General features: G+C 38.1%; 1 protein-coding gene and 1 non-coding gene across 2 annotated transcripts in view; both read left to right on the forward strand.

The window, feature by feature from the left end:
- LOC128052660 (disintegrin and metalloproteinase domain-containing protein 20-like) overlaps positions 1 to 18425 on the forward strand; it is a 195469-nt gene that overhangs the window by 102621 nt on the left and 74423 nt on the right. The window lies entirely within an intron of this gene.
- TRNAW-CCA (transfer RNA tryptophan (anticodon CCA)) lies at positions 9315 to 9386 on the forward strand. Its single transcript has one exon. It is a non-coding gene; the product is annotated as a tRNA-Trp (tRNA).

An 18425-nucleotide genomic window follows, 5' to 3' on the forward strand; every position in this document is an offset into this window, starting at 1 on the left:
CAGATCTTTTCTTGATGCATTAGAAACATACTCTGGCCCATATTTTATTAAATCTGGTCTCCAGGTGAGCAAAACAACACATCACTTGTATAATGAAAGCTCTTTTCATTAGAATGTTTTCAATAGAAAACATTTCTATTTTATAATGCTATAACGACACAGCTCACACTGACATTTTCCAGTGGATCATGACTCATAAATCCTGGTGGCTCAGAGGTTAAAGCGTCTACCTGGAATGCGAGAGACCCGGTTCGATCCCTGGGTCGGGAAGATCCCCTGGAGAAGGAAATGGCAACCCACTCCAGTACTCTTGCCTGGAGAATCCCATGGAGGGAGGAGCCTGGTAGGCTACAGTTCATGGGGTCACAAAGAGTCGGACACGACTGAGCGACTTCACTTTCACTTTCGCTTTCACTTTCACTTTCTAGTTGTTTACCACAAACAAACAAACAAAAAAAGAAATCCCAGACAGGCCATGTATACCCCCACTAAAAAAGAAGTTCTTATCGGTAGATAAAAACTGCCCTTTATCTTTCCAGCAGTACACAGCATTAGCAGACATGTTTGCAAGGTGATTTGATCAGTCATTTCTCCTCAGATGTCCCCTAGGTTAGAACTGTGTGCCAATCATCTGCTAAATCTTTTCCCCCAAGGTTGAACTAGTTTATTTCCAAACTATCTTTCAATTCAATCACTGTGTTACTCCAGGTTAATTATGTTATAACCTATGTCCCTCTCATTTAACATATTAAATTCTCATTACCACCTAAAATAATTTAGTACATTAAGGAGATAAGCATGGCAAAATACTGTTGCTAGAATTTAATCCTTCAGTATGGAATTTAAAATGTTAAATATTTTTAAGCAGTTCATGAGATTTTTACCACAGAATTACTCCATATAACATTGTCAGCAGAAACAATATAACAATTCAATAAGCAATTTTAAAAGCTCCATAAGTATTCAAGTTTTTTTGTCTTTTACTTGCCTGTAACTGTGATTCAGTAGTGGCTGTCAAGAACACAACTCATCATCTTACGGTATTGATACATTATCTTTGAAAATCAAAGCCAAGAATTACCTACATGTTTTAAACTGTCTATTGATTTTTCAACATGGTATAACACAGTATAGTTCAAAACACCTAAAAATCATGATAGTCTATGAAATGTGATGAAGTATTGCAACACTTAATTCTGTATCACCTTCAAAATTTTTAATAGCTTAAAATGACATACACATGTTTTCACCATGCAAACTAATAATAAGCATGTCTTCCACAAACAAACCGACAAAATAATTATCTTTCTTCCTAGGTTCTCTACTAATTTGCATTTGTTACTTGTTTATTTTTATCATCTTCAGACAAGTGACAGCCAGCACTAAAGTTTTCTGAAAAATATTGATAAAGTATAAAGTTGGTGGAAAATACACTTATTTATGGTAAGCGTTAAAAAATCTACTCCAAATAAAACAAAAAGACATCCAGACTTATGGACATGGGAGAGAGGAGAAGAGGGTGAGATGTATGGAGAAAGTAACATGGAAGTTTACATTATCATATGTAAAATAGATAGCCAGTGGGTCAGGTAACTCAAACAGGGGCTCTGTATCAACCTGGAGGGGTGAGATGGGGAGGGAGATGGGAGAGAGGTTTAAGAGAGAGGGGATATATGTACACCTATGGCTGATTCATGCTGATGTTTGACAGAAAAAAACAAAATTCTGTAAAGCAATTATCCTTCAATTAAAAAATAATTTTTAAAAAAACTGAAATTATCATGTAATATTATGTGAAAGATTTAATAAGGAAAGTATAAAGAATAAAATAATAAAAATAAAAGTAGAAATTCAAAAAACAGGAAAATACTAACAAGTAGAATGTCAAATAGATCCTGGCATTGGTGAGTATGTGTGTGTATTACACATCTTACTGATTACACACTAATGCATAAACGTGGGTATGCAGCCATATTAGTGACATATTTTCCCCAATCATTTGTTTACAATTAGCTTTCAGTTTTCAAAACATATATGGATTTTCCTCTGTGACTTATTTTTTTAACTTCTAGTTTCCTTTCTCATCTAGTTGTCAGAGAAATACTGACTGAAGTCAATTATTTTCTTATAATTTTAGAGATTTTATTTTTTATATTTAAGTTGTTAATCCATCTTGACCAAAAAAAAGGGTAATGAAAGCAAATTAAGTGGTAAATAAAAACATAAAGATTATCTACTTCATAATCACACCTCGATCACAGAATTACCTTAGTTCTACTCCCTCTCCCTACATCGATGAGGTTGACCTTAATTTATCCAGGCACAACTGGGAAGCAAGTGCGCTGGAAAGTTCTTTACCTGGAGTCAGAAAGATCTATGCTTTAGTCTTATATCTGTGTCTTTAATAAATGTGTGGCCTTTGTTAGGTTTTAATCTACATGGTGGAATATAGCACCTGTATCATAGACTTACTTTGAGAATTAGGCTTTATTTAAAGCACATGAAATAAGACCTGACATTTAGTATCTCTGCAATGACCCATGAAAACTTCTTATAACTAAATGTATAGCAAGTATCAGACACTACTATTATGCAGCTGGCTTTTATAGAGGTGAGATATTGAAAGCCCATTGGAGAAACATTCTTGTCTTGTACACATTTTCCCTTTTTATTATCTAAGTAATGAAAGTTCATTATTACCATGTGATGTTTAATTTTATGGGGCAAACTGACTGGGCCACAAGGAAGCCAGATATTTGGTTAAACATTATTCTGGGTGTTTCTATGAGAGCATTTTTAGATGAGTGTAACCTTTTAATCAGTAGATTGAGTAAAGCAAATGGCCCTCCCTGATGTGGGTGGGCCTCATCCAATCAGTTGAAGGCCTGAATAGAACACAAAGGATGACTGTCTCCCAAGTAAGAGAGAGTTCTTCCTGCTCGACTGCTTTCAAATGCAGATGCCAGCCTTTTTCCTGCCTTCAAACTCAGGCTGAAACATCAGCTCTCTCTGGGTCTCAAGTCTGCCAGACCTGAGACAAGAAGCACACCATTGGCTCTCTTGCTTCTCAGGCCTTTGGACCTGGACTGGAATTTGCTCTCTTGGGCCTCCAGCCTGCCAACTCATGTGGTGGATCTTGGGACTTGTCCCCTTTCATAATTGTGCAAGCCAATTTCTTATAATGAATTCTTTCTATACATACTTACATCCTATTGACTCTGTTTCTCTGGGAACACTAAGTCATAGAGTAAGTACAAATTAAATCTTATTGACTAGACAACAATTACATCCTAATTTTTATAATTAGGTTGCATTGAGGTTCCTTTCTTACTCACTAGGACCAATTTGTATCTACTCTTGTTTTGTCAAGAAGCCTGACTTCCTTAGTTTCACATATACTCTGATAATAATATCACCTTTGCAATAATTGTGGTAACCTCAGTCAGTCTGTTATTAATTGTGGTAACCTCAACCAGTCAGAGGTGTAGTGACTTATCCTTAGCCCCTTTTTCATTGCAGTTCTGTGCCATTATATGCTAAGTAGCATTTGATATAATAATTATAAACATTCATATAAACATTATCAGCTTCCAAATATTTTTAAAATTTGGTGGTATTTAATAAGACAAAAATATTTATAAAGAAAATATGACATAGTCCTTAAAGGTAGATATGAAATGAAACTCATATTTTCAAGTCATTTCTTCCTTCAGTTCAGTTCAGTTCAGTTCAGTTCAGTCACTCAGTTGTGTCTGACTCTTTGCAAACCCATGAATCGCAGCACGCCAGGCCTCTCTGTCCATCACCAACTCCCAGAGTCCACCCAAACCCATGTCCATTGAGTCGGTGATGCTATCCAACCATCTAATCCTCCGTCATCCCCTTCTCCTCCTGCCCTCAATCTTTCCCAGCATCCCAGGGTCTTCTCAAATGAGTCAGCTCTTCGGATCAGATGGCTAAAGTACTGGAGTTTCAACTTCAACATCAGTCCTTCCAATGAACACCCAGGACTGATCTCCTTTAGGATGGACTGATTGGATCTCCCTGAAGTCCAAGGGACTCTCAAGAGTCTTCTCCAACACCACAGTTCAAAAGCATCAATTGTTCGGCACTCAGCTTTCTTTATAGCCCAACTCTCACATCCATATATGACTACTGGAAAAACCATAGCCTTGATGAGACGGACCTCTGCTGACAAAGCAACATCTCTGCTTTTTAATATGCTGTCTAGGTGATCATAACTTTCCTTCCAAGGAGTAAGCGTCTTTTAATTTCATGGCTGCAATCACCATCTGCAGTGATTTTGGAGCCCCAAAAAATAAAGTCTGACACTGTTTCCACTGTTTCCCCATCTATTTTCCATTAAATGATGGGACCAGATGCCATGATTGTAGTTTTCTGAATGTTGAGCTTTAAGCCAACTTTTTCACTCCTCCTCTTTCACGTTCATCATGAGGCTCTTTAGTTCTTCTTCACTTTCTGCCATAAGGGTGGTGTCATCTGCATATCTGAGGTTATTGATATTTCTCCCAGAAATCTTGATTCCAGCTTGTGCTTCCTACAGCCCAGCGTTTCTCATGATGTACTCTGCGTATAAGTTAAATAAGCAAGATGACAATATACAGCCTTGACGTACTCCTTTTCCTATTTGGAACCAGTCTTCCTTGAATACTATTAAAAAAAAGAAAAAACTAATCCTAAAATAGTGCCTACTGTGATTCCAAGAATTTCTGAAACAGTATGCTGATGTCAACAATTAACAAAGACTTCCACTCCTATTCCCTAAGAAAACACATCAACATATAAGCTTTGATCAAAAACTTCAAACCCAACAGTGAGCATTTTTTTCAAATATGCTTAAATAGGACTTTCCTTTATCATTAAATGATGCTTTACCCTTTATAAATTAAGTGAATTTAATTTTTATAGAATAAGTATATTTAGAATTATTTTATTTTTAAAAATTATAAAATCACACAATTGATTTACTTACATATAGGAATTTTTATGCCTACCAAGGAAATGAAAAGCTATCTTTTACTTTAACTAGCATAAAGCTATTAGGCCAGTCAGTTCTAATGTAAATGTGGGAAAGGCAAATTTTACCCCTGTTGGGTTCAGTGGACATCATTACATTTTTTTCAAATTTTTTTAATTTGTTCTTTTATTGAATTATTGGAAAAGACTCTGATGCTGGGAGGGATTGTGGGCAGGAGGAGAAGGGGACGACAGAGGATGAGATGGCTGGATGGCATCACTGACTCGATGGACGTGAGTCTGAGTAAACTCCAGGAGTTGGTGATGGACAGGGAGACCTGACATGATGCAATTCATGGGGTCACAAAGAGTCGGACACAACTGGGCAACTGAACTGAACTGAACTTATTGAATTATAGTTGATTTACAATATTGTATTAGTTTCTTCTATATAGCAAAGTGATTCTGTTATACATCCTATATATCTTTTTTTTCAGATTCTTTTCCCTTAAAGTTTATTGCAAGTATTAGGAGAAAAAAAATTATTACAAAATACTGAAATAGCTCTCCATGCTACAAAGTAGGTCTTTGTTGGTTACCTTTATTTCATATATAGTAGTGTGTATATTTTAATACCAAACTTTTAATTTCTCCTTCCCCACCTTTTTCCTCTTTGGTAACTGTAAATTTGTTTCCTATCTCTGTGGATCTATTTCTGTCTTACATATAAGTTCATTTGTATCATTTTTTTTTTCAGATTCCACATATAAGTGATATCGCATTCTTGCCTGGAAAACCCCATGGACAGAGAAGCCTGGCCAGCTATAGTCCATGGGATCACAAAGAGTCAGACACACCGAGTGAGTAGGAGCATAAGTGATATCACATGATATGCATCTTTGGTTTGTCAGTATGATAATCTGTAGGTCCACTCACATTGCTGCAAATGGCATTATTTCATTCTTCTCATGGCTGGGTAATATTCCATTGTGTAAATATACCACAGATTCATTTATCCATTTAACTGTCAATGGACATCTGGGTTGCTTCCATGTTTTGGCTACTATAAATAGTGCTGCTATGGACACTGAGGTGCATGTATCTTTTCTGGATATATGCCCAGGAGTGGGATTGCAGGATCATAAGGCAACTATATTTTTAGTTTTTTAAAGAATTTCCATATTGTTCTCCATAGTGGCTATACCAATTTACATTCCCACCAAGAGTGTACAGGAGGGTTCCTTTTTCTCTACACCCTCTCCAGCATTTATTACTTCTAGACTTTTCAATGATGGCAATTCTGACCAGAGTGAGATCATACCTCGTTTTAATGTTAATTTGTATTTCTATAATAATTCACAGATGTTGAACACTTTTTCATGTACCTTTTGTCATTTGTATGCTTTCTTTGGAGAAATGCCTATTTACATCTTCTGCCCTTTTTTTTTTTTTTTAATTGTGTTGCTTCTTGGATACTCAGCAGTATGAGCTGTTTGTATATTTTGGAGATTAAATCCTTGTCAGTCACATATTTTGCAAATATTTTCTCCCATTTCATAGGTTGTTTTTTCATTTCGTTTATGGTTTCCTTTACTATGCAAAACTTTTTAAGTTTAAATAGGTCCCATTTATCTTTGTTTTTATTTCCGTCACTTTAGGGAGACAGACTCAAAAGTTTTATTTCCATCACTCTAGGAGACAGATCCAAAAAGATATTGCACAATTTATGTCAAAGAGTGCTCTGCCTATGTTTTCCTCCAAGAGTTTTATAGTATCTAGCCTTACATTTAGGTCTTTATTGAGTTTATTTTGAGTGTGGTGTTAGAGAATGTCCTAATTTAATTATTTTACATGTAGCTGTCCAGTTTTCCAAGCACCACTTATTGAAGAGGCTGTCATTTCTCCATTGTATCTTCTTGTCTCTTTTGTCATAAATTAATTGACCATAGTGTGTGGGGTTCTTTCTGGACTTTTAATCCTGTTTCATTGATCTGTGTTTCTGTTTTGGTGCTGGTACCATACTGTTTTGATTACTGTAGCTTTGTAGTATAGTTTAATGACATGGAGTCTGATTCCTCTAGGTCTGTTTTTCTTTCTAAAGAATGAGTTGGCTATTTGTGGTCCTTTTAGTGTTTCCATATAATTTTTTTTTAATTTTTTTGTTTTAGTTCTGTGAAAAATGCCATTGGTAATTTGATAGGGATTGCATTGAAGCTGTAGACTGCCTTGGGTAATATAGTCATTTTGATAAAAACTCTCCAGAAAGTGAGCATAGAGGGAACATACCTCAATATAATAAAGGTCATATACAACAAACTCACAGCTAACATCATACAATAAAAAGCTGAAAGCATTTCCTCTAAGATCAGGAACAAGACAAGGATATCCATTCTCACCAATTTTATTCAACATATTTTTGGAAGTCCTAGCTACAACAATCGGAGAAGAAATAAATAAAATGAACCAAATTAGAAAAGAAGAAAACCTGTCACTGTTCTCATGTGTATGATGCTATACATATAAAATCCTGAAGATGCTACCAGAAAACCACTAGAGCTCATTGATGAATTCATTAAAGTTGCAGGATATGAAATTAATATACAGAAACCTGTTACATTTCTATACACTAACTATGAAAGATCTGAAAGAGAAATTAAGGAAACAATCACATTTACCATCACATCAAAAAGAATAAACTCCCTAGGAGTAAACCAACATGATTTTTTTAAGATAATAATATATCAATATATTTTAAAATATAAATATTACCTTAAAATTCATTTACTTTATCACATTTTTATAATTCAGTTATGGGAATACTCTTGATTTATTATTCCCACATCTTCTTCTTTTATTCCCAGGGATACAAGTAACATAATGCAATTTTTTTTCTGATGGCTAAAACTCTTAATGTTGCTTAACATTCTTTTTCCTGTAAAAGGGAATTAGATTATATAAATGTGACATATGTCAAAAGGCAATTTCAAACACTAAAACTATAATCTTAACTGGAAATTACCACCCACCTGATTTTAAAGAATAAAGTTTTTAATCATTTAATATTAAATGTCATATTTTTATTTCAATTTTGCTAAATTTTATGTCAAAATCCATCTTTGGGTGTTTGGATATCAAATATAAATGTATGAATGCTCTTTTTCAGCATGTTGCATGTGTGCTAAGTCGCTTCAGTGGTGTTTGACTCTTTGCAACGCTATGGACTGCACCCTGCCAGGCTCCTCTGTCCACGGGATTTCCCAGACAAGAATACTGGAGTGGGTTGGCATGCCCTTCTCCAGGGGATCTTCCCCACCCAGGGATGGGACCCATGTCTCACTATGCTTCCTGCATTGGCAGGTGAGTTCTTTACCACTAACTCCACCTGGGAAGGCCCATTTCAGCATGTTACCAGACTCCAAATCACATTTTGTCCTTTTGGGGTTTGGACATAGCAAATAATTTTTATCAGAATTAGAACTCCAAGTCTGTGTTCCACAGTGTACCAAACCTGGAGAACAAACCATTCCAACACATAAAGTGCACTGGTGACCTGTCTAACCCTGACAATGATGATTTTGACATAGCAGAAATGAAGACAGCTAGAGCTATATGCCCTTTAAAAGCAGTCAAAATAATTCAACATCAAGAGAAAAAGAAAAAAACAAAATTGTCACGATGCAAATGTTTATTTCAACTTAAATATACTCCACTATAACCAAATACATTAAAAAGAGACTTTGTTTTGTGTATATAGAAAGCTGGTCAGTCTTTAGAAAAGACAAAGACTTGCTAGTGATCATTTAGTGTAGAACATCAGAAACAATGAGACTAAAGGAAAATAGATAATGTTAAGCCAGTTTCCTTAGCAACTAACCTATTGATATTAAAAAGGAAGGATTTCTGTTTGGAGGAGATATGTGCTCAATCTCTCAGTCATGTCAGACTCTTTGCAACCCCATGGACTGTAGCCCACCAGACTCCTCTGTCCATGGGATTCTCCAGGCCAGAATACTGAATTCCCTTCTCCAGGGGATCTTCCCAAACTAGGGATCAAACTCGGGTCTCCTGCGTTGGCAGGCAGATTCTTTTACCGCTAGTGCCAGGTAGAAAAACCCTCTCTGTAGAAAGTATGTCACAGAAAATAAAATGCAGTGATAAAATCAGATGCAGAGAATGTGGATACAGAATAATGTACAAGAGATGTACTAAAAGATTGGTGGGCTTTGATGCTAGATGAAACATGGAGTTCAGAGGAACATCATTTGTACTTGGATTTGCTGTCAGAGTTTCTTTGTTGTATAGCTTTTTTATTAGCATCCTCAACTTTAAGAAGGGCTTCCCTGGTAGCTCAGTTGGTAAAGAATCTGCCTCCAATGCAGGAGACCCAGGATCAATTCCTGGGTAGGGAAGAACTGCTGGAGAAGGGATAGGATACCCACTCCAGTATTCTTGGACTTCCCTCGTGGCTCAGCTGGTAAAGAATCCACTTGCAATAGGTTTGATCCCTGGGTTGGGAAGATCCCCTGGAGAAGGGAAAGGCTATCCCCTCCAGTATTGTGGCCTGGAGAATTCCATGGACTTCCTGTAGTCGCAAAGAGTTGGATATGACTTTCACTTTCAACTTTAAGAATACACCTATCACACATCATCTCATTTTAAAAACCATATTATGTTTAAGCATCAACAGTTTATATAAGAAAATTACTTTTTGTTCAACTACATGATTTGTAATTTAATTTTATTATATATGTAATCTAACATACAGTGAAGATTAAAAATGGTTCTCCAAACCACTTTTGACCAAAACCTACAACCACCTGGGGCTGTTGATAAAAATAGAGGTTTCCAGGGCCTTCTAAAGGTTTGATTACGAGTGTTCCTTGGAAACCACTGACATCACCTGTTTGTAAGCCCTTTAGCTTCCTGCTGAGTAGAATACACCACTGTACTTACTGTCAGGGTGCATACATGATTTCAAGTTATAGTTTTCATTTGTTACTTGGTGTAGGCCTTTGTGTATCTGTATATAGTGCTTGGGGCTTCCCTGGTGGCTCAGTGGTAAAGAATCTGCCTGCCAATGCAGGAGCCATGGATTCAATCCCTGGGTTGGGAAGATTCCCTGGAAAAGGAAATGGCTACCCACTCCAGTATTCTTGCCTGGAAAATCCCATGGACAGAGAAGCCTGCTGGGGCGGGGGGGGGGGGGGGGGGGAGGGGCGGGGGAGGGGGGCGGGGGGGGGGCGTGGGGGTGATGCTACAGTCCATGGGGTTGCAAAAGAGTTGGACATGTCTTAGTGACTAAACAACAATAATATAGTGCTTGACTTTTGTTTTTTTTAATCTTGGGAGAAGAAAAAGAAATTGTAATGGTGGCTTTCTATGAAACAAAATCAACCACATGTGGATGAAGCAGACTGTTAAGGCAGGTGCAGCCTGCCAGGTGTAATCTTCGACTAAGGTAAAAAAGTTCTGTTCTCAGGATATAAAAATAATAGGGATTGGTTTACATTGATTTTATTTTTTAATATAATTTATTTTAATTGGAGGCTAATTACTTTACAATATTGTATTGATTTTGCCATACATCAACATGAATCCGCCATGGGTGTACTCATGTTCCCCATCCGGAACCCCCCTCCCACCTCCTTCCCCATACCGTCCCTCTGGGTCATCCCAGTGCACCAGCCCCGAGCACCCTGTATCATGCATCGAACCTGGATAGTGATCCATTTCACATATGATAATATACATGTTTCAATGCCATTCCAAATCATCCCACCCTCACCCTCTCCCACAGAGTCCAAAAGACTGTTCTATACATCTGTGTCTCTTTTGCTGTTTCACGTACAGGGTTATCATTACCATCATTCTAGATTCCATATATATGCATTACAATACTGTATTGGTGTTTTTCTTTCTGGCTTACTTCACTCTGTATAATAGGCTCCAGTTTCATCCATCTCATTAGAACTGATTCAAATGTATTCTTTTTAATGGTTGAGTAATACTCCATTGTGTGTATGTACCACAGCTTTCTTATCCATTCATCTGCTGATGGACATCTAGGTTGCTTCCACGTCCTGGCTATTGTAAACAGTGCTGCAATGAACACTGGGGTACACGTGTCTCTTTCACTTCTGGTTTCCTCAGTGTGTATGCCCAGCAGTGGGATTGCTGGGTCATATGGCAGTTCTATTTCCAATTATTTAAGGAATCTCCACACTGTTCTCCACAGTGGCTGTACTAGTTTGCATTCCCACCAACAGTGTAAGAGGATTCCCTTTTCTCCACACCCTCTCCAGCATTTATTGCTTGTAGACTTTTGGATCGCAGCCATTCTGAACTGGTGTGAAATGGTGTCTCATTGTGGTTTTGATTTGCATTTCTCTGATAATGAGTGATGTTGAGAGTCTTTCCACGTGTTTGTTAGCCATCTGTATGTCTTCTTTGGAGAAATGTCTGTTTAGTTCTATGGCCCATTATTTGATTGGGTCGTTTATTTTTCTGGAATTGAGATGCAGGTGTTGCTTGTATATTTTTGAGATTCTTTGTCAGTTGCTTCATTTGTTATTATTTTCTCCCATTCAGAAGGCTGTCTTTTCACCTTGCTTATAGTTTCCTTTGTTGTGCAAAAGCTTTTAAGTTTAATTAGGTCCCATTTGTTTATTTTTGCTTTTATTTCCAATATTCTGGGAGGTGGGTCATAGAGGATCCTGCTGTGATTTATGTCGGAGAGTGTTTTGCCTATGTTCTCCTCTAGGAGTTTTATAGTTTCTGGTCTTACATTCAGATCTTTAATCCATTTTGAGTTTATTTTTGTGTATGGTGTTAGAAAGTGTTCTAGTTTCATTCTTTTCCAAGTGGCTGACCACTTTTCCCAGCACCACTTGTTAAAGAGATTGTCTTTTCTCCATTGTATATTCTTGCATCTTTGGTCAAAGATAAGGTGTCCATATGTGTGTGGATTTATCTCTGGCTTTCTATTTTGTTTCATCAATCTATATTTCTGTCTTTGTGCCAGTACCATACTGTCTTGATGACTGTGGCTTTGTAGTAGAGCCTGAAGTCAGGCAGGTTGATTCCTCCAGTTCCATTCTTCTTTCTCAAGATTGCATTGGCTATTTGAGGTTTTTTGTATTTCCATACAAATTGTGAAATTATTTGTTCTAGCTCTGTGGATAACGTTGGCAGCTTGATAGGGATTGCATTGAATCTGTAGATTGCTTTGGGTAGTATACTCATTTTCACTATATTGATTCTTCCAATCCATGAACATGGTATATTTCTCCATCTATTAGTGTCCTCCTTGATTTCTTTCACCAGTGTTTTATAGTTTTCTATATATAGGTCTTTTGTTTCTTTAGGTAGATATATTCCTAAGTTCTTTATTCTTTTCATTGCAATGGTGAATGGAATTGTTTCCTTAATTTCTTTTTCTACTTTCTCATTATTAGTGTATAGGAATGCAAGGGATTTCTGTGTGTTGATTTTATATCCTGCAACTTTACTATATTCATTGATTAGCTCTAGTAATTTTCTGGTGGAGTCTTTAGGGTTTTCTATGTAGAGGATCGTGTCATCTGCAAACAGTGAGAGTTTTACCTCTTCTTTTCCAATCTGGATTCCTTTTATTTCTTTTTCTGTTCTGATTGCTACAGCCAAAACTTCCAGAACTATGTTGAATAGTAGTGGTGAGAGTGGGCACACTTTTCTTGTTCCTGACTTTAGGGGAAATGCTTTCAAGTTTTCACCATTGAGGATAATGTTTGCTGTGGGTTTATCATATATAGCTTTAATTATGTTGAGGTATGTTCCTTCTTTCCCTGCCTTTCTGGAGGTTTTTATCATAAATGGATGTTGAATTTTGTCAAAGGCTTTCTCTGCATCTACTGAGATAATCATATGGCTTTTATTTTTCAATTTGTTAATGTGGCGTATTACATTGATTGATTTGTGGATATTGAAGAATCCTTGCATCCCTGGGATAAAGCCCACTTGGTCATGATGTATGATCTTTTTACTGTGTTGTTGGATTCTGATTGCTAGAATTTTGTTAAGGATTTTTGCATCTACGTTCATCAGTGATATTGGCCTGTAGTTTTCTTTTTTTGTGGCATCTTTGTCAGGTTTTGGTATTAGGGTGGTGGTGGCCTCATAGAATGAGTTTGGAAGTTTACCTTCCTCTGCAATTTTCTGGAAGAATTTGAGTAGGATAGGTGTTAGCTCTTCTCTAAATTTTTGGTAGAATTCAGCTGTGAAGCTATCTGGGCCCGGGCTTTTGTTTGCTGGAAGATTTCTGATTACAGTTTCAATTTCCATGCTTGTGATGGGTCTGTTAAGATTTTCTATTTCTTCCTGGTTCACTTTTGGAAAGTTGTACTTTTCTAAGAATTTGTCCATTTCTTCCAAGCTGTCCATTTTTTTGGCATATAATTGCTGATAGTAGTCTCTTATGATCCTTTGTATTTCTGTGTTGTCTGTTGTGATCTCTCCGTTTTCATTTCTAATTTTATTGATTTGATTTTTCTCCCTTTGTTTCTTGATGAGTCTGGCTAATGGTTTGTCGATTTTATTTATCCTTTCAAAGAACCAGCTTTTGGCTTTGTTGATTTTTGCTATGGTCTCTTTTGTTTCTTTTGCGTTTATTTCTGCCCTAATTTTTAAGATTTCTTTCCTTCTACTAACTCTGGTGTTCTCCATTTCTTCCTTTTCTAGTTGCTTTAGGTGTAGAGTTAGGTTATGTATTTGACTTTTTTCTTATTTCTTGAGGTATGCCTGTATTGCTATGAACCTTCCCCTTAGCACTGCTTTTACAGTGTCCCACAGGTTTTGGGTTGTTGTGTTTTCATTTTCACTCGTTTCTATGCATATTTTGATTTCTTTCTTCGATTTCTTCTGTGATTTGTTGGTTATTAAGCAGCGTGTTGTTCAGCCTCCATATGTTGGAATTTTTAATAGTTTTTCTCCTGTAATTGAGATCTAATCTTACTGTATTGTGGTCAGAAAGATGCTTGAAATGATTTCAATTTTTTTGAATTTACCAAGGCTAGATTTATGGCCCAGGATGTGATCTATCCTGGAGAAGCTTCCGTGTGTGCTTGAGAAAAAGATGAAATTCATTGTATTGGGGTGAAATGTCCTATAGATATCAATTAGATCTAACTGGTCTATTGTATAATATAAACTTTGTGTTTTCTTGTTAATTTTCTGTTTAGTTGATCTATCCACAGGTGTGGGTGGGGTATTAAAGTTTCCCACTATTATTATGTTATTGTTGATTTCCCCTTTCATACTTGTTAGCATTTGTCTTACATATTGTGGTGCTCCTATGCTGGGTGCATATATATCTATAATTGTTATATCTTCTTCTTGGATTGATCCTTTGATCATTATGTAGTGGTCTTCTTTATCTCTTTTCACAGCCTTTGTTTTAAAGTCTATTTTATCTGATATGACTATTTCTACTCCTGCTTTCTTTTGGTCTCTATTTAGGTGAAATATCTTTTTCCAGCCCTTCACTTTCAGTCTGTATGTGTCCCTTGTTTTGAGGTGGGTCTTTTGTAGACAACATATATAGGGGTCTTGTTTTTGTATCCATTCAGCCAGTCTTTGTCTTTTGGTTGGGGCATTCAACCCATTTACATTTAAGGTAATTATTGATAAGTATGATCCCATTGCCATTTACTTTATTGTTTTGGGTTCGAGTTTATATACCCCTTCTGTGTTTCCTGTCTAAAGAAGATTCTTCAGCGTTTGTTGGAGAGGCTGGTTTGGTGGTGCTGAATTCTCTCAGCTTTTGCTTGTCTGTAAAGCTTTTGATTTCTCCTTCATATTTGAATGAGATCCTTGTTGGGTACAGTAATCTGGACTGTAGATTATTTTCTTTCATCACTTTAAGTATGTCCTGCCATTCCCTCCTGGCCTGAAGAGTTTCTATTGAAATATCAGCTGTTATCCTTATGGGAATCCCCTTGTGTGTTATTTGTTGTTTTTCCCTTGCTGCTTTTAATATTTGTTCTTTGTGTTTGATCTTTGTTAATTTGATTAATATGTGTCTTGAGGTGTTTCACCTTGGGTTTATCCTGTTTGGGACTCTCTGGGTTTCTTGGACTTGGGTGACTATTTCCTTCCCCATTTTAGGGAAGTTTTCAACTGTTATCTCCTCAAGTATTTTCTCATGGTCTTTCTTTTTGTCTTCTTCTTCTGGGATTCCTATGATTTGAATGTTGGGGCATTTGACATTGTCCCTGAGGTCTCTGAGATTGTCCTCATTTCTTTTAATCCATTTTTCTTTTTTCCTCTCTGTTTCATTTATTTCTACCATTCTATCTTCTACTTCACTAATCCTATCTTCTGCCTCCATTATTCTACTGTTGATTCCCTCCAGAGTGTTTTTGATCTCATTTGTTGCATTATTCATTATGTATTGGCTCTTTTTTATTTCTTCTAGGTCCTTGTTAAACCTTCCTTGCATCTTCTCAATCTTTGTCTCTGGGCTATTTATTTGTAACTCCATTTTGATTTCAAGATTTTGGGTCATTTTCACTATCATTATTCAGAATTCTTTATCTGGTAGATTCCCTATCTCTTCCTCTTTTGTTTGGTTTGGTGGGCATTTATCCTTTTCCTTTACCTGCTGGGTATTCCTCTGCCTCTTCATCTTGTTTATATTGCTGTGTTTGGGATGGTCTTTCCATATTCTGGCAATTTGTGGAGTTCTCTTTATTGTGGAGTTTCAGCGCTGTGGGTGGGGTTGGATGGGTGGCTTGTCAAGGTTTCCTGGTTAGGGAAGCTTGTGTCAGTGTTCTGATGGGTGGAGCTGGACTTCTTCTCTCTGGAGTGCAATGAAGTGTCCAGTGATGAATTATGAGATATTAGTGGGTTTGGTGTGACTTTGGGCAGCTTGTATATTGAAGCTCAGGGCTATGTTCCTGTGTTGCTGGAGAAATTGCATGGTATGTCTTGCTCTGGAACTTGTTGGTGCTTGGGTGGTGCTTGGTTTCAGTGTAGGTATGGAGGCATTTGATGAGCTCCTATCAATTAATGTTCCCTGGAGTCAGGAGTTCTATGGTGTCCTCAGGATTTGGACTTAAGGCTCCTGCCTCTGGTTTTCAGTCTTATTTTTACAGTAGCCACAAGACTTCTCCATCTATACAGCACCATTGATAGAACATCTAGGTTAAAGATGAAAAGTTTCTCCACAGTGAGGGACACCCAGAGAGGTTCACAGAGTTACATGGAGAAGAGAAGTGGGAGGAGGGAGATAGAGGTGACCAGGATGAGACGAGGGGGAAAAAAAAGATGAGAGAGCAAGCTAGCCAGTAATCACTTCCCTATGTGCTCTCCACAGTCTGGACCACTCAGAGATGTTCACAGAGTTACACAGAGAAGAGAAGAGAGAGGAAGGAGATAGAGGTGACCAGGAGGATAAAGCGGGGAATCAAAAGGAGAGAGACAGATCCTGTCAGTAATCAGTTCCCTAAGTGTTCTCCACTGTCCAGAACACACAAAGAGATTCACAGAATTGGGTAGAGAAAAGAAAGGGGAGGGAGGAGATAGAGGCAACCTGGTGGAGAAAAAGTAGAGTCCAAAGTGGAAGAGAGCAGTCAAGCCAGTAATCTCTCTCCCTAGTAAAAATGGGTACTGAAGATTGGTTTTCTTAAAGGTACAAAATTGATAACAAATACCCAAAAGCAAAGATTAAAAATCTAGAGTAGAGGTTGAATTTTCAAAAATACAATACTAAAGAAAAAAAAAGTCACAAAAATTATAATATATATATATATATGAAGTTTGCTTTAAAAATAGGGTCTTTTTTTTTTTTTTTTTTTTTGCAAAGTAATAGTAGGTTATCAATGCATGATACTGGATACTTGGGGCTGGTGCCCTGGGACGACCCAGAGGGATGGTATGGGAAGGGAGGAGGGAGGGGGGTTCAGGATGGGGAACACATGTATACCTGTGGCAGATACATGTTGATGTATGGCAAAACCAACACAATATTGTAAAGTAATTAACCTCCATTTAAAATAAATAAATTTATATTTTTTAAAAATGAAAATTAAAGGAGTAATAGAGGATTTAAAAATTAAATTTTTTTAAAAAATTAAAGAATAATAATAGTAAAAATATATCTAAGACTTTGGTGTTGTTGTGGACAGTGTGGGGTCATTTTTCAGATAGTTCCTTGATCTGGCTTATACTTCTCAAGATCTATAGGCCTCTTCCCATGTAGTCGGTGCTAACTACAAGGTTTTAATCTATTGCACCTGTCACATCCAAGCCGGTTCCCTCTGTTTGTTTTAGCTTTTTCTGTTTGCTGGTCTCTTCAGTGTCTAATTTCCGCCCTGACACAAGGGGGCAGTGGTGGACACTTTTTTAGGCTCACTTGTTCAGTCGTGCTGTGGGGAGGGAGGAACGCTGCAAACAAATATCACTGGTGTGTCCTCACTCGGCCACACTGGGTTTGCCTCCACTCACGGCGTGTGTGCTTTCCCAGTCTACACTGCTTAGACTCTAGGTTGCTCTGCCAGGAACTGTCTGAGGGCGGCCCTGAGTTGTATGCACTTCCCAGGTCTAGGCCGCTCAGGTTCAGGTACTCAGATACTCCACAAAGGTGCAGACTTGGTTGGGCCTGCATTTTCTGCCCTTCCCTGGTGCCTCAGATATTAAAGCATCTGCCTGCAATGCAGGAGACCGAAATTTGATCCCTGGGTCGAGAAGATCCCCTGGAGAAGGAAATGGCAACCCACTCTAGTATTCTTGCCTGGAGAGTCCCATGGACGGAGGAGCCTGGTGGGCTACAGTCCACGGGGTCGCAAAGAGTCAGACACGACTGAGCGGCTTCACTTTCTTTCACTTTCAGGTCCGAGCAGCTCAGGTGACCAGGTGCTTGGCGAGCGCGGTTGCTGCACAACTTAGTGCCTCCCCTGTCCCTACCGCTCTGTTTTCTGGGTGTACAATTGGTGCACCTTCTCAGGCGCATGTTGACAGTTCAGAATCCCAAGAAGTCTTGTTTAGCAACGAAGCCTGCTTGCAGTAAGGTAGATGATGTCTCTCTGGAGCCGCGATTGCCCCCTTCCAGCTCTGGCTGCCCTCGCCTGCCTATCTCCAGAAGGAATTGGGCCAGTCCGCAGCTGGCTAGCTCTGCTCAGTCCTTTGTTCTGTGAGCGGGCCTGGCAGTGTCTTAGGTTAGGGCTTTTCGCGAGGTAGCTATCCCACAGTCTGGTTTGCTGTCTCAAGTTAGTCCCTCAGATTGCCCTCGGGGCATTCAGCTCTGGTCCTTACTCTAAGCAATGCAGCCGGCGCCTCCCTGCCCAGCCCCCGCTTGCTAGTGACAGGTGCAGGTGTTTGCGCTGCTTCTCCACTGGGAGTTACCGTTGGGCAAGTAATCTGTGGGTTTTAATTATTTATCTATTTTTCCTCCCAGTTATGTTGCCCTCTGTGGT

This window comes from Budorcas taxicolor, chromosome 8 (assembly GCF_023091745.1).
Source record: "Budorcas taxicolor isolate Tak-1 chromosome 8, Takin1.1, whole genome shotgun sequence".
NCBI classification, from domain to species: domain Eukaryota; kingdom Metazoa; phylum Chordata; class Mammalia; order Artiodactyla; family Bovidae; genus Budorcas; species Budorcas taxicolor.